Source organism: Monodon monoceros, unplaced genomic scaffold, assembly GCF_005190385.1.
Source record: "Monodon monoceros isolate NGI ecotype Baffin Bay Population unplaced genomic scaffold, NGI_Narwhal_1 Super_Scaffold_6, whole genome shotgun sequence".
NCBI classification, from domain to species: Eukaryota; Metazoa; Chordata; class Mammalia; order Artiodactyla; family Monodontidae; genus Monodon; species Monodon monoceros.
Window position 1 is genome coordinate 24,250,789 of NW_021703783.1, and position 16,522 is coordinate 24,267,310.

A 16,522-nucleotide genomic window follows, 5' to 3' on the forward strand; every position below is an offset into this window, starting at 1 on the left:
AGAAAAACAAAAGACCCTGGAAGGATTTGGGACTACAAACTCTCACTAATGTAAAACAAAAGAGAGGATTTTTAGCAAACAAATGAATACAACAAAACAGAAACAAACTCACAAATATGGAGAACAAACTAGCTGTTACCAGTGGGGAACAGAAGGGGGGAGGGGCAACTTGGGGTAGGGGATTAAGAGATATAAACTACTATGTATAAAATAAATAAGCAACAAGAATACATTGTACAGTATGGGGAAATATATCTATTTCATAATAACTTTAAATGGAGTATAATCTATAAAAATATTGAACAACTATGTTGTACACCTGAAACTAATATAATATTGTAAATCAACTGTACTTCAATAAGAAAAAGAGAAGGTTTTATCATGATTCATCAATGATAAATAGCTGCACTGTCCTAGCTCTGGAGTAATGCAAGGCCAACACCATAGTAAGAAATAAGTGCATACTCTTCATTTTGTATTTTTCTCTTCCAAACCATTCACAAAGTGAACAACCAAAAATATATTCCAAAAGATATGCCCCCAAATAGTGCAAGTAGAGAACAGAGTACCAGAATAAAAATATAAATGCACTGATTAACACTATGGGCAACAAACTTTTACAATGCTAAAGCTTTCTACTAGTAAGCTCAACACAAATTTCATTCTGACTTGACTACTGATAATGATCTTGCCTGGACTGATATGTTTCAGACTCAGAAGAGCTCAGCAAAGATATTCACATCCTACACATACAACTCCCCTCCCCTGAAAATAAAACCATCTATAAAAATACAAACAGTGGTCAATAGTATACAAGCAGTGAAAGTAAAAGAGACTACAGGTATTATAAATGTAGGATTGATTTTTTAAAATTTTAAATGAGCTTTAATGAAAAGTGCATTGAAATGGAGACAGAATCAACAGCTACTTGGATGTTTCCTTTCAGAAATATTTTCCTTTTTCTACTGGGAAATGTTATAAGCCAAGTTTCCTATATTGCAACATAGACAAAATAATATGATCTGCCCTACTTTCCAGAGGAGTTGTGATTGTCACAGACAGGAAGATACGTGAAAACACTTCAAAAAATGAAATGATGTAAGTGGAGTTATTATTTTTAGTATTAGAAAGAAAAGAAGAGAGACAGTGTAAGGAAATGGGAAGGGTAAGAGCTTAAGAATCCGTCTGGAGGCTGGATATCAACCTGCCTCTCTGTACTTGTGTGACTGTGAGAAATTCTCTTAACCTCTTTGAACAAAACCTGTCAAGCTTTATATACTGATGTTCCCAGGTGTGTGTACACTCGAGATGTATGTGAATGTGTATGCACGCATATGTGAGAAGGAGGGAGGGGTGGAATGGTCGCCCTAACAGTATATTGAATGGAACATACTATTTAACACAGGAATTGCTAAAAAGAATGTTTTCATTTTTCAGGGCCAAGAATAATGAAAGGGAGTTACAATGAGTCAGGGAACGTGGGGGGAATATAAAGGAGAAAACTTGGGAGGCGCTGAGTTTAGATTAGCAGTGAAAGTGGACGGAGGCTTCAGGTGGCCAGCTCAAATCCACAGTGCCAGCTCCTCGCATCTCATTAGGAGGCAGATTTTGGGGCTGAATGAAACCACATTAGTCGCAGACATGATAGCCTTTCTCAAACAAATCTCGGAATAAGGAAAACAAAACAGAACAGAGGTAAAGTTCTAATGACTCTTGGGACTCACTCTGGGATGGAAGAGAAGGCATGCTTGAATCAAACAACCCATAGGTGTACTTTTTGGCTGTCTGCTTTTAAAGTATTGTCTGTTGGCCTCAAATCCACCTGCCTGCAGTTGCCTTGTGATGTTGGGTTGGGGACTCTGCAAACCACACCTCTGTTTTGCTGGCTGATTACACGGTAGACTCTGTTTGCCAGCAGGGGGCACCAGAGGGAGATGAAAGGTTGAGGAGGAAGAAAGGATTGCTCCTTTCTGTCTGCTTCCCACCAATTTTCCTGTTCCTGTATCACCCTCCAAATGCTTGACCTTAGCGGTGGCAGTTTCCCCTTGTAAGTTTGTAACACCTGCAGATCCAAATTCATAAGACCCCTTGGAGACACCTGTGCCAGCCAATCAGCACCTGCCCTCCTTATGGGTCTGGGTCCCAGACCCCTTCTCTGAGCTCACAGATCCAGACCCAAGTGAGCATGCCCCCTCTCCCCACTTCTCTTCAACATCATCTTGGAGGTCTTGGCCATCGCAATAAGGCAAAACATAAAAAAGAAATAAAAGAAATACAAAAGAAAAATGATCAAGAAGGGAGAAGTAAAACTCTCTCTCTCTCTGTAAATAATGTGATTGCTTCTATAGAAATTCCTAAGAATCTACAAAACAACTACTGGAACTAACAAATGAACTTGTCAAAGTCACAGGATGGAGGTTAGTACACTAAAATCATTTTTATCTTTATACACTACAGCAAACAACATGAAAATTAAATTTAAGACTTCCATATATGATAGCATCAAACCCCACAAAACCTTGAGGTGTTATGATTCTGTCATATAGGATTCTGTACATACTTTTTTTTTTTTTTTTTGCGGTACACGGGCCTCTCACTGTTGTGGCCTCTCCCATTGCGGAGCACAGGCTCCGGACGCGCATGGCTCACTGGCCCAGCCACTCCGCAGCATGTGGGATCTTCCCGGACCGGGGCACGAACCCGCGTCCCCTGCATCGGCAGGTGGGCTCTCAACCACTGCGCCACCAGGGAAGCCCTGTACATACTTTTGATCAGGGGACAATCAGGAGTGCTGTCTTGCTCAGTCAGAATACGTGGATTGTCCAGGAACCAGTGCGTTGAAGAGGGAATGACTCCTCTCATTATCACACCAAATAACCCATTTTGCAGAGTTTTTACATCCATAACTATAATACAATTTCATTTCTGAGATTTGGAAATCTTGGTTTCTAAAAGAGAAATCCTTAGAACAGTGGTTCTGTGCAACCGGAGTTTGGCTCTGCTGTTGCATCTTTTTGAGTTCCTCTTACGACGATACCAGCAGGCCAAGAAAGGCGTTGATCTGAGAGGGTGGTTGATCCTGATTGCCAAGAGGAAATTCAACTGATGCCAGAAAGTGTGAACAGAGTGGACCATCTCTGGAACCTGGGGGGATTCTCTGGGATAGCTCTTAGTACCATGACTTCCTATAATAAAAGTTAACTGAAAACTACATCAACCGATAAAGGAAAGAGCCACTGACGATTCAGACTTTTAGGTAAAGAGCCCTGACAAGCTGATGTCCTGACTGGTGGGGAAGGAAACATGAGCTATGTAATGGAAGAAGGAAGTTATAAATATCAGCCACAGCCTGTGGTGAGTTACAGAAATGCAGTAGCTTCACATAGTTTCTTCTTTGCTTGCTGTTGTTGTGTGTGTATATATTACCTATTTTATCCTTTTTTGTCTTTCTTTTTCTTATTATTTAATATGTTTTATTGATGGTTAAATCTATGATTTAATATTTAGGAAACAGAATATATAGATGTGATGGGGTTGAAAGTGAGGTATAATTAATGTACTTCAGAGATAACTGGAAATTATTTACAGCATGGATTTTACCCACCCCATTGTGTGCAGGAAGAAACCATTAGATATATATTTATATTTATTTTTATCTTATCTTTTTAAACTTCTGATTTGGAAGCATATTATGTATTAGTAAAACAAGACACCTATAATTTCTAAGTAGATAAATGTACATACATCAGGGTTCATGCTAAAAAAGCATGATAAGGGTACATGATCAAAAAAAGTTTGGTGATCATGAGGTTAGAGCATTGTTGTTTAGAGATCAGAACTATAGCTTTGTTCCCTACTTTGTTCTGCAAATAGGGACACTCTGTCCCAAAGTCACAGGCTGTGCTCACTCCACCATTCAGTACCATCTTGCCGATGGCACCAGGTCAGAAATTGAAGGTGCCTTAGTAGGACATGTTTCCTGCTTAAACAGTGAGTCCATATCATTGGCAGCAGATCTGATGGCCGATGTTACACATCCTGAATAAATGGTTCTGCTTAGGTCACCCACCTTAGTTGGTCAGCTCCTAAAGGGCAATGCTCTGGTTTGATAGTTAACTCTGACCCGACATCCTGTGTAGCAGAAATATCTCCAATGACACTTGCAGAGCTCCACCAGTAGAGTGACGATGGATGTTCACAAATGTGCTGAAGGATTACACAATCACACTGCCTCCTCAAACCAGAAGAGTGCAAATTATTTCCACTGCTCAGTTTTGTGTACTCTTGGAACAGGGCAGCACTCTCTCAGAAAACAATTTCATTAACTTGAGTACTTCCTTTAGCCAGGCCTGACACATTTTTCTGTATTTCTTTTGTTCCATCATCCAGCCAATTTCTCTATCCGTGTCCTCATTCACTGCACATGTATTTACTGAGCACCTACTGAGTGAACAGGCAAAGCTTATAGATGAATAGAATGTCAAAGTCCTCACTTCCATAACTTATCTATAAAATGAGAGAATTGAACTAGGGTGGCCTCTAAAATTTCCTAACAGAGTTAGACAGTTGCCTTCAGATTGATCGAGTTAGCTAAACTCCTAAGTTAAAAAAAAAAATCTAAAGTCCCCTCTTCTTAACCCATTTCCTTCTTACTGCCCAACTCTCCTTCTTAAAATATTACTGGATCCAGATCCTGAAATACCCTAATAATTATTACCTATTAACAAGCAGGACACCAAGACAATGAGAAGCTGCTTTGCCTCCAGAGATGACCACCAGCTGCCAGGCACAGCATATCTGAGCATGAAGGACCCCCTTTATTTCTACAGACAAAAATGTTCTTTCTTAAAAATAATTGATATTGTTGAGAGATGGCAGCTTGTAAAGGAGCTCCTCAGTAAGGAAGCTGTTAGGAGAAAAAGAACGTCATTTCTGGATCACTTGGATAACAGAGATCAGAATTTTTTTTTTTTTTTTTGCGGTACGCGGGCTTCTCACTGTTGTGGCCTCTCCCGTTGCGGACCACAGGCTCCGGACGCGCAGGCTCAGCGGCCATGGCTCACGGGCCCAGCCGCTCCGCGGCATGTGGGAACTTCCCGGACCGGGGCACGAACCCGTGTCCCCTGCATCGGCAGGCGGACTCTCAACCACTGCCCCACCAGGGAAGCCCAATCAGAAATTTTTAAGGAAACCAAAAAATATTTCAGGTGATTCCAAATGATGGAGGAGCTTTCCTTGTTGATAAACAGAGGCACGTTCACCTAAGTGGCTGCCAACATACAAACACACAGTGTTTTATGCCCTAACATTTTTCTTAATAAGTAGACAGCAATCTTACATCCAAGAAGCCACTTAGGAGTAGGACACTTCCCAGGTCTCTTAAATAAATCTCACTTGCTAAGACTCTTTCAGTCTCACATTTCTGAAATAAAAAATGCTACTGTATCTCTGTCATATATCCATTATTTTAATTAGTTTTCAGTCCCCTAGTCCACCAGTTCCAGTATTCTTCCTGGTCTCCAAGCCAGATATAAAACCTCTTAAATCTATTCATCTAATATTAACACCGATACTGGTGACTAATCACTTAATTGTACTCATGGGATAACCAGTACTTCCTTAAGCCATTACTCATTGAAATACTGCCATTATCCATGCGAAGTTCTTCTGTATGTGGCTGTCTGTAGAAAGGATATGGAGTTTCTTCACCTGAATCAAGAATCAGGGAAGAGGGGCTTCCGTGGTGGCGCTAGTGGTTGAGAGTCCGCTTGCTGATGCAGTGGACACGGGTTCGTGCCCCGGTCCGGGAAGTTCCCACATGCCGCGGAGCGGCTGGGCCCGTGAGCCATGGCCGCTGAGCCTGCGCATCCGGAGCCTATGCTCCGCAACGGGAGAGGCCGCAACAGTGAGAGGCCCACGTACCGCAAAAGAAAAAAAAAAAAAAAGAATCAGGGAAGAAAGATTGAGGAGAAAAGGCCATGGATTATGGTGTAAAGCCATTTCGACTGCTGTACTTATTGTGGAGTAGGTTTCACAGTGATTTCTTTTTAAAGAGGAGGCTTGTTTTCTTTGACATTTGGAAAGGAAAAGAGTATGGGTGAGATGAGATTTTTTATTTATTTATTTATTTTATTTATTTGTCTTCGGCTGTGTTGCTCAGGTTTTCTCTAGTTGCGGATTGCAGGGGCTACTCTTCGTTGCGGTGCACAGGCTTCTCATTGTGGTGGCTTCTCTTGTTGCGGAGCATGAGCTCTAGGCGTGCGGGCTTCAGTAGTTGTGGCTCACAGGCTTAGTTGCTCTGCGGCATGTGGGATCTTCCTGGACCAGGGCTCGAACCCATGTCCCCTGCATTGGCAGGCAGATTCTTAACCACTGTGCCACCAGGGAAGTCCCTGAGATAAGATTTTAATGGATATTTATGGCTTACAGTTAAAATGGATTATGTCATATTGAGACCCCCTTGCCTCCTCTAAACCTGCAGTGTGAGAACATCCTTTTGAACAGGATGGAAAATAAACAGTTGTGTGAGCACTGCCATCTGGGTAGGCTCTGGTGACAACTTTCAAACTCCTCTTAGCATCCTCTAAAAATACTTTAAATGCATTAGGATGCTTCTGAGTAAGTGCTGTGGAAGTTTAGAGGATTTCAGCAGTTCCACCTCTCTCAGTCAGCAAGAATTTTCTGCTAAAGATCCCCAGTTACTTTAGTACTTCGCAAACACTGGTGAATGAAAGCAGACCAGCGCTACCCCAAGTAGGCTGCTTGCAGCAAACATTTTCAGCTAGCAATGGGCTACTCCTCACTATGAGCACAGTCTCGAAGGCTCAGAGATGGCCTTGATGGAGGTTCCTGTAGGTGGGCAGGAGAACTGGAACTGGAGTTGTTCTGGCTTCCTTTGCTGATCCGGAGAGTTCCAAGATTGGTTATGGAGGTGTGATCTGAGTGGGAAAGCAGGCAATTGGCTTGATGGAGAGCTTTTGACAATTAGAGATCTCTAAAAGCACCAGCAAATCCAGCTTAGTCCACAAAACAAACCATTGAAATTTACCGGGGGTTGCCCTGGTTTAAAATACCAAGGATGTTCTGAAGAATTAGGTCCTTTTATACACAGCTGACAGAAAAGTAAATTGAAATAACTATTCTGATCAAATGTATCAAAAACTGAACTGTGCACATCATTTTACTAAATAATTTTTCTTCTAGGAATTTATTCTAAGAGTATAATCAGAAAAATATACAGAGATAGATATATAGAATTGTTTGTTGTGATATTGTCATTAAAAGCAAACTGAATGCTTCAGGAAGTGTTACTTTATTAAGTAAATTATGGTACGTATTTTCAAGGGGTTATCTGACCATTAAATTTGATGAGGTACTTACACAGAACAAAATGTTCATGATATATTTTTAGGTGAAAAAGGTGTAATGTATGTATATGTATAGCATGACTCCATTTTTAAGTGAATAGATAAATAATTGAATGAGCTCTTCTTGGTTTTCCTATTCCCAGTGCCAAATTCTGCATGAGTCACAATTCAACAAGAAAGGTAGAATCAGTAGGTATATCTATCCAACTATATCTATCTATCTATCTATCTATCCATCTATCTGTCATCTATATACTATAAATAAGGGGATTTGTTACAGGGGATTGGCTTATGCTATTCCAAGGCTTGTTTAAACAGGCATACAGCCTTACAGAGACTGTTTAAGCAACCCCCAGACCGGGGCTGGAGTTTAAGGTCACAAGATAGACAGTCAGGAAGGGCCATTCACCAGTAGGCTGGAATCCCACAAGGATGAACTGAAGCCTGTGTCTGTTCTTGTTGCCTCTCCTTGTGATGAGTGTATCCTGCAGAAGGTGGGGTCTTTTGTCATAGAAAGGAACACATACACCTTCAGGAAAACTGAAGGAGGAGTCAGGGGATGGTAGAGCCTCTACAGGCCCAGGAGCTGTCTCTCTTGAGTGAGGGGAGTCAGCAGATCAGCAACCATGTGTGTTAACTGCAAATGGCTGCAGCTTCCCTTTGCCTGCTAAAAATCTTGCAAGCTTCTCCCCTGGGACCTTCCTTATCCAGAAATACACAAGAAGAATCCTTGGGTATGTATTTCATGGAAGCCAACCGGACACATTGCAAAGCTATCTCAGAGGCCAAGTTGGAATGTAGCTCAGGGTGAGAACCCAAGGGCTGCCTGATCACTGACCCCTGATTCTGGTCAGACACACTTGTTCACACACTGCTGGGTAGGCGAGAATCGCTCGCATCATAAAAATGGTTTTCTCTCTGCTGATGACAGGATTGAGCATTCAGAAGTTAAAAACATCTACAATGCTTGGTAAGACTCCACTGTTTTTGACAGTGACTTAATACAGATCACAATAAAATGGTGTGTGATTGTCCCAAGTGCTTTACATATATTTAATTTTCACATCAAATTTGTATTAAAGATAAAGAAACTGGAACACAAAGTGGCTAAGCAACTGGCCAGAGAGCAGCTGTTAAGGGGCAGAGTCTGGATTTTAACCAGAGATTACACTGTACTGTTTCTCCTAGGTAGCTGCAAATTGGTGTCTATCATGAAAACCTTGAAACATTGCAAAATCCTTAAAAATCTTAAAGAGTATACTTATTTGGAACAAATTGTGTTAAAGCATAACTTTCAAAATGGCCAAATCATCATTCTTATATAAGTACAAAATGAGCTTCTTTAAATATTTTATTCAATTCATTGATAAATGAGGAAAGCAGTAAGATATTAAAACTGAGTCAAATGAGAAATTAGGTTACAAATATTTATATTCTCTACTGGATAAAATTCATGTGCATCACTAGGAATAGCAATCTTTTGCTTTGCTATGGACAAGAAATACTTACCTTAGCATCAGTTTTCTATCCAAGTAAAACTCTATCAGTACAGATTTGTGAAGAGCCTGGTCAAAGACAATCAAAGGTCCACACCCCATAGAATCAGATCCCTGGAAATTGCGCTAGGCAATTCCGTAAGCACTTCATGGACATCTCAGTCATCTCTCTTGCCCATTTCCAAGGCTTTGACAACTTTTCTGACAAATGAAATAAAACTTCTTCACTGAATTAAAATGGGCTATTCATAAAACATTCTAGTTATCCCAAATTGTATTTTAATTGTCAAATTTTCTAAGGCTCTTTCCTATTCTAAAATTCTATGATTCTAAGTAAATGGACATTCCCTGAGTCACATATTATAAGAATAAGATGATGATACTTCTATTTTCCTGTTTTAGTTGGTATTGTAATTTTGGAGGTAGTAGAGGAATTTCTTAACAACAAAGTTTCATCAGGGTAAATTGTTAAAAAATGGTGAGGAAAAAGTAAAAAAGTAAAAGAAAAATTAAGTTAAAAACTAAGAAACTGAGAGTAAGAAAGATGGGTGAGGGGGTCAAAACAGATACATGAATAATATAAAAATTATGTAGTGAACTGTGGTCTACAGGTGTTCCAAGAAGACATTGTAATTATATTTATTTCTTCACCATGAGTCTCAAAACCATGAACTCAGTGTTGCTGGGTCTTAGGTAACTGAGCCAGTGAAGCTCACCTCCTGGTCTGTGGACACTGGGAAAGTAAGCATTCTAAGATTCCAGTTAGGCCACTTAAGAGGAATGTTTTGTGTGGTTACAAACGGCAAAGAAGAAGAACACACTATGTTAGAAAAACAAAAGTTTCAAAAGGAGGAATCCTGCCACTGGGTTCCTTCTGAAACTTCTGAAAAGACACTCCAGACAAGTTGAAAGAAGCTGAACAGTTAAGCGTGTTAGAAAGCAGCCTCTGCCCCAGCGCAGTGGGACGTGCGTCTGTGTTTTGTGATGACTGGTTCCAAAGGGACTTCGCCAAAGAAAAGACAGAAGCCCGATTCTCCCCAGTGAGCGGGAAGAGCCCGTTTGGAAGTGCTGGTCTGAGTACACAGAATACCTTAACAGTATTATTGCAGTTCTAGAATTGCCCAAGGAATAGTTCAATTCTGAGAATGTTAGATGATTATTTTAAGAAGACTTTGAACTCCTAGTAAGATGGTCATTAGACAAAGTATTCATCGTTTAGGGTGCTTTAATCTCTCTCATTATAAGGTGAGCAGGAATTGAAAATGGCTTAGCCCCTAAATCCATTTAACCTAATTTGTAGCATAAGGTGTCAGAATTCATTTCCACATTACCATTTGGGCTGTAGATACGTGTGGGCTTCTGGCTGAGCCTGGGGCCAACCACCAGAAGAGAGGCCACACCACCAAGTTGCTTTATTTTATGTTTTAAGAACACGAATTAATATAGAGTAAATATAGCTGAAGGCATTAAAAACAAAGCGTTGAGGATGTTGGGGATTAATCAGGAAAGAATGGCTGCAGTGGTAACACAGAGACTAACACAGGTTGTGCTCTTACTATGGGCTTAACACTGAGCGTAATACTTTAAAATCATCTCATTTAAGCCTTAAAATAGCTCTATGAAGTGGGTTCTGTTATTAGGTTCACTTTACAGATAAAGAAACTAGGTATGGAGGGTTAAAGTCCTCTCCATAGATTACACAGAATAGTGGGTCATGCATCTAGTAGCAAGTGGAGCTTGGAGGTAAACATTTTGGGAGACAACTACTGAATGTCTGGAAAGTCACATTCAGTAGGAATAAGGGATGCACACCCCTAAACAGATTGCAAAACCGATTGTTTCACTCCATCTCCACTACCAAGACCCCGCTTCAAGCCACCATCACCTCCTGCCGGGGCTCCTGCACTGGCCCCCAGCAGACAACCCCGTGGGGTCCCTTGCTTCACCCCCCTCCAAGGCAATTTTCACACTGTAGCCAGAGTGTCTCTTCCAAAAGACGAATCTGATGTCGCCAATCCCTTGATAAATATTTGCTAAATGAATGCATGAAAAGTGTACTAGAGTCCATCCATGTTAGAGAACTGATTGTTGGTGAAACAAAGCCGGGGGTTGGGTGGCAGAGAGGGGAGTAGGGGGGAGAGAGAGAGAGAGAGAAAGTAAATAGTGGAGACTGAGCCAGGAAATGACATGATAAAAACTGTCTGAGAAAAAGTAGTTCCAGGAGTTTAGTGTAGAACACACTGGCAAAGAGGGAGGAGGGAGGGATGGGGGCTGCCCTCCAGTGTCGGGCTGATGCGAGCGGCCAGGGCTATGCGGTTTGACAAGGAGGCTCAAGCCAGAAACATTCTCTGGGAGAAAATTCAGGGGTTTGGGGAAGGGCTGAATGAAAAGAAAAGGGAAATAGAACCATTCACCATGATCTCATGAGTCTTAGGGACCATCACTGAGGAGGGAGCAAAGCAAATAGGTCTTGATGTATTATTTCTTGAGCACCTTAACTATTAGGAATTTCAAAAGAAATATACTCATGGCAAGCCCCAGTGTTATCAAGCTCTTCTACATTTACCATGTTCCTAAAATAACCCAAACTTTTATCTAGAAATCCTTTCCAGCAATTTTAAAGATAAAATTTCTAAAGCTCATTGATGATGAAAATCTCTGAAGAATCCATTTATTATGTTTAATTATTTCAGTAATCTCAGATTTTATCCATCACTTTATATTTATATTATATATAAACTCAGAGTATAAATCTTTGCTTTTTTTTAATCCTCATAATATTTAATTCTGCCAATATGAATGATCACTTCACCTTAACCTTAAACTGCTGAATTTTATAAGAAGTTTTGAAGAAGTGCTTCCAATTTAAGAGGGTTTTTTTTTTTTTTTTTTTTTTTTTAAATTTTGCTGTGTGTCCCAGGCAAGGCTCTCCCTGACTCTGGGGCCCAATTTCCTCATCTCTAGATTTGACAGCCTCTGCGGCCCCTTGGGTTTAGATGCTCTACCTTCGGCTCAGCTGGCATGGGTGGGAAGGTGAGGTGCGGTGCAAGAGCACGGGCAGGGAAGCCGGGGAGCAGGGGTGGTTACCGGGCATTGAGTGCCAAGCCCTGCTGTCTGGGCTTGGCCACCATCATGTGTCTGTCTGCCCACAGGTGTATCTCATCGGGGCACAGGAGGGCTCTGAGGTGCTCGCAGTGGGTGCCTTCAAAGGAGAACAGAGGGGGCTGAGCAGAGGGGGTAAGAGAACAGGGGTCAGTGGGGTGACCCAGCCATTCAGGAAGACTAAGTCTGTCTTCATAGCCATCACCCACACTCCTTCCTTTGACTCCTGCCTGCCAGGTCTTTGCACCTAGTGCTCAAGAAATAGTTTTTTGAATGAATGAATGTATGACTGAATGAATTCCAGCCCAACTCCCACCACGGCTGTGCAGGAACCAGTCCCAGGCACCCCTGAGATCTCCCAGGCCTGTAGTTTAACCATCACCCCACCTTGGCTCCTACCTCCCTGCAGTCCTTCTTGGTCTCACCCTCCCCTGCCAGGCCTGACACACACTGTGCGGGCCCCCTGTAGGGAGGGGATGCTGGCCACCATGGGGTCAATCTCCGTCTCCCTGGCAGAGAGCAGCTGGCATGTGAGCTGGGGGATGCCTGGCAAAGAGGGGCTAGGAGCTCCCATGCTCCCTACCTCTCCCGCCCCCCACACTGCCACAGAGGAAGCCGCAGCTGGGCCTGAACACGAAGCCTAGAGGTGTGCTCGATGGGCCGTGTGGAAAGTTACAGCCGACACCACTGAGGTCTTTGAAGACCAAACTGTTTGTGTTCCCCACAGCTATTTGTGGCCAAGGCTCCCACCCGCCCCCATCCCGCGCTGGCTCAGAGCTGGAGACGGAGCAGAATTCACAGCGCTGTGGCTATACCCCAGCCAGCTGGAACCCAGGCCAGACCAGGCCAGCCTACAACCCAGCCCAGCACGCCAACCTATCCCAAGCCAGACAAGCCAACCAACCCAATCTGTCTAAGGCAGCCCAGTTCTAGAAACCCAAGTAACCTATCCCATCCCACTAGCTCTACCCAGCTAACCTTGCCCGCACCAACCCAAAGCAATCACCCAACTGACTAACCCAACCCAAGTAATGAGGCATGTTGTTTTATTTCCCAACTTACTGGGCCCAGAAGGGAAATGTATAATGTTTTGTTCACCATGGCTATCTATTTTAGATCAGGAGATGGCTCAGAAAAACAAATATTACTTGATGCTCACATCTGACTAGGCAAATCTACACATTCCAATATGGATTATTTTTGGTCCAGTGAGTTTTGTTTCAATTCTTTTTCTGCTATATCTAGTTTCACAATATGATTAATGACTGAACTTTCCTTGTCTTCCCCAAAGTTGCCTTGAGAATTTGCAGTATTAGGCTTATTCATTTACTATAAGCGCAAAACAAAAATGAAATCTCAGTTTAATCAGTTTTTAATGATAATACATAAAACAGTTCTATATGGCACACAAACATTTTATCTATACTTTTGAGATAAAAACATTGCTTGTGAAAAGTATCATATTAACATTACAAATTAAACCCCCTCGCTAGGTTAAAGACATCATAATGGCGTCTGATATAGAGTATCAGTTCTTAGAGGGACCACTCTGAAAATGGGAATAATTTTCACAGGGAAAAAAATATTAACTAGAACTTCAGTCTTAATATAGTCATTTATACAATGAACGTTGACAGCAAGTTGTTTCAACTGATCAACCAGAGAAAACATTTGACATTTCCCCTCTGAATTTTCTTACAACCCACTGGGCTTTTCTTTGAATCTTAAAGCATGGTTGCTTGTGGAAAGTCCTAACTTACCAGAGTAAGCATTATTCAAAAACCCATTCTTGCTTTTCAGAACTTCAGACCTGAACAGTGGGGCTACACTGCGATCCTGAAATGAGAAATCCATTTCTTTCGGGCTTTGGGGATATCTGAAAATGACAGTTCAATCCAGGTTCTTTATAAGCTTTAATGGGCTTAGGGGAGAGGTGTCCAAAGCAGGCACTGGTGTCCATCAGGACTGAATTCTCATCTTGGTTCAGTAACTTTTTGGCTCAGCTGGGCCCACTGTGCCCCTCCAATGCTAAGATCAAATACACAGAACTTTTTTCATTTCCTTTAATCAGCCAGGTCCTTTCTCACATCCAAGCTTGCAGACATGTTTTTCAATGTATTTGCCTGGAATACACTTTCTGTCCCCTCTGAGCTGAGCTAATACCACTTCTCCTTCAAGTCTCAGCTTAAAGGTTACTTATTTCTTCAGCAAGTCTTTTACTGCCCCTGATATATATTCCCATAGCTCCCTGGAACATATATGTTCCCAGTATGACAAATACTGTAAATAATTTTTTTAGTGTCTTCATTCCCCTTGAGAGTGTAAGCCCTGCAATGGCAGGGACCGTCTAACCCTAGGGCCTAATATAGTGCCTGGGTGGGAGTGGGTGCTTAATATATATCTTCTGAGTGAGTGGATGAATGAAAGGTTATCTGTGTAATCTAAACCTAGCTACTCATCACTTTGAGACTTCGTGTGGGCTATTCCAAAAATTAAAAGAGATAATGTACATAGAGTGTATAGCTCCAAAAATCACAAGCTTAATAAATGGAAGCTGTCTTTATCAGAGTAACTCACCTACTTGGGGTCATGATGTGAAAGATAATAGCAAATCTAAGAAATCGCTGGAGCCAAACAAAGGCCACCTCAGGATGCCCTAGCTCAGAGTCTTTTTTTTAAACTTTATTTTGTAATACAGCAGGTTCTTATTAGTTATCTATTTTATACACATTAGTGTATATATGTCAATACTAATCTCTCAATTCATCCCCCCCCACATTTCCCCCTTTGGTGTCCATACTTTTGTTCTCTACATCTGTGTCTCTATTTCTGCCTTACAAACCGGTTCATCTGTACCATTTTTCTAGATTCTACATATATGTGTTAATATACTATATTTGTTTTTCTCTTTCTGACTTACTTCACTCTGTGTGACAGTCACTAGGTCCATCCATGTCTCTACAAATGACCCAATTTCATTCCTTTTTATGGCTGATTAATATTCCATTGTGTATATGTACCACATCTTCTTTACCCATTCGTCTGTTGATGGACATTTAGGTTGCTTCCATGACCTGGCTATTGTAAATAGTGCTGCAATGAACATTGGGGTGCATATGTCTTTTTGAATTATGGTTTTCTCTGGGTATATGCCCAGTAGTGGGATTGCTGGGTCATATGGTAATTCTATTTTTAGTTTTTTAAGGAACCTCCATACTGTTCTCCATAGTGACTGTATCAATTTACATTCCCACCAACAGTGCAAGAGGGTTCCCTTTTCTCCACATTCTCTCCAGCATTTGTTGTTTGTAGATTTTCTAATGATGGCCATTCTGACTGGTGTGAGGTGATACCTCATTGCAGTTTTGATTTGCATTTCTCTAATAATCAGTGATGTTGAGCATCTTTTCATGTGTCTCTTGGCCATCCGTATGTCTTCCTTGGAGAATTGTCTATTTAGGTCTTCTGTCCATTTTTTGATTGGGTTGTTTGTTTTTTAATATTGCCTAGCTCAGAGTCTTAAGTACACATTTTCCCAGGAAATGCTAAGCTCAATTGCCATGGCAACTAATGAAAACAAATGTTGCTGCCCCATTGTTTTTAGGAACACTTTCTAATGTTGTCTTTAGTGTAGAATCCCACTTTTCAGTTAAAAAATATTAAGAAGCACAAACCTACGCCTAAAGCCAAAGGCTTATTAGTATCATGGTGATGCATTTTCTGGTCATATCGCCCCCACTGAAGGGAAGTGGCTAAAAGGCAGAGATTGTATCCTCTTGTATTGACAGGACACCTAGTCCAGAAGTTTCCATTTAATAAAGACTCAATGCATCTTTATTAAATAAAATTATCAAGGGACTTCCCTGGCGGTCCAGCGGTTAAGACTCTGTGCTTCCACTGCAAGGGGCACGGGTTTGATCCTTAGTTGGGGTACTAAGATCCCGCATGCCATGCTGTGTGACCAAAAAAAAAAAAAAAATTATCAAAATAATTTTGGCCTCCTAAAATAAACCTTCAGATTTTAACTGAAATTCAGGGTAGTATTTCCAGCTATCTACTGATCTCCATTCAGGTGCTCTGTCACCTCCTAGAGCTCAGCATGTCAAAAGTGAGGTTTGTTATTCCCACCAACCCACAGCAGATGGCTCCCTTCCATACCATCCAACTCATTCCCATGTTATCATGTTTATTATAGAAACCTCGTACTTATTTTTGAGTTTCCCTTTGCTGAAATAATAGAACGTCTACTATAGACATATAATCTGTCCCAAATTCAGTAATTGTTTCAGGGCCTCACCTCAGGGCTCAATTGTTAACTTCGCAGATAAATGTCTCCATGACCAATCTCCTCACCATTGCAACTGTAATTCCTCCTAAATTTGTTTATGTGTCCCTCCCTTGCTCAAGAAACTACATGGCTGCCTCTTCGCTAATACATTCAGAGAAGAAGCCTCTGCCTGTTTCTTGGTGTTCCCATAGTCTGTCTTCAACAATTTCTTCATCTTTCTTCACTATTTCCTCACTGTTCCAGTAAGGCCCATCTGCACCATGATTGCT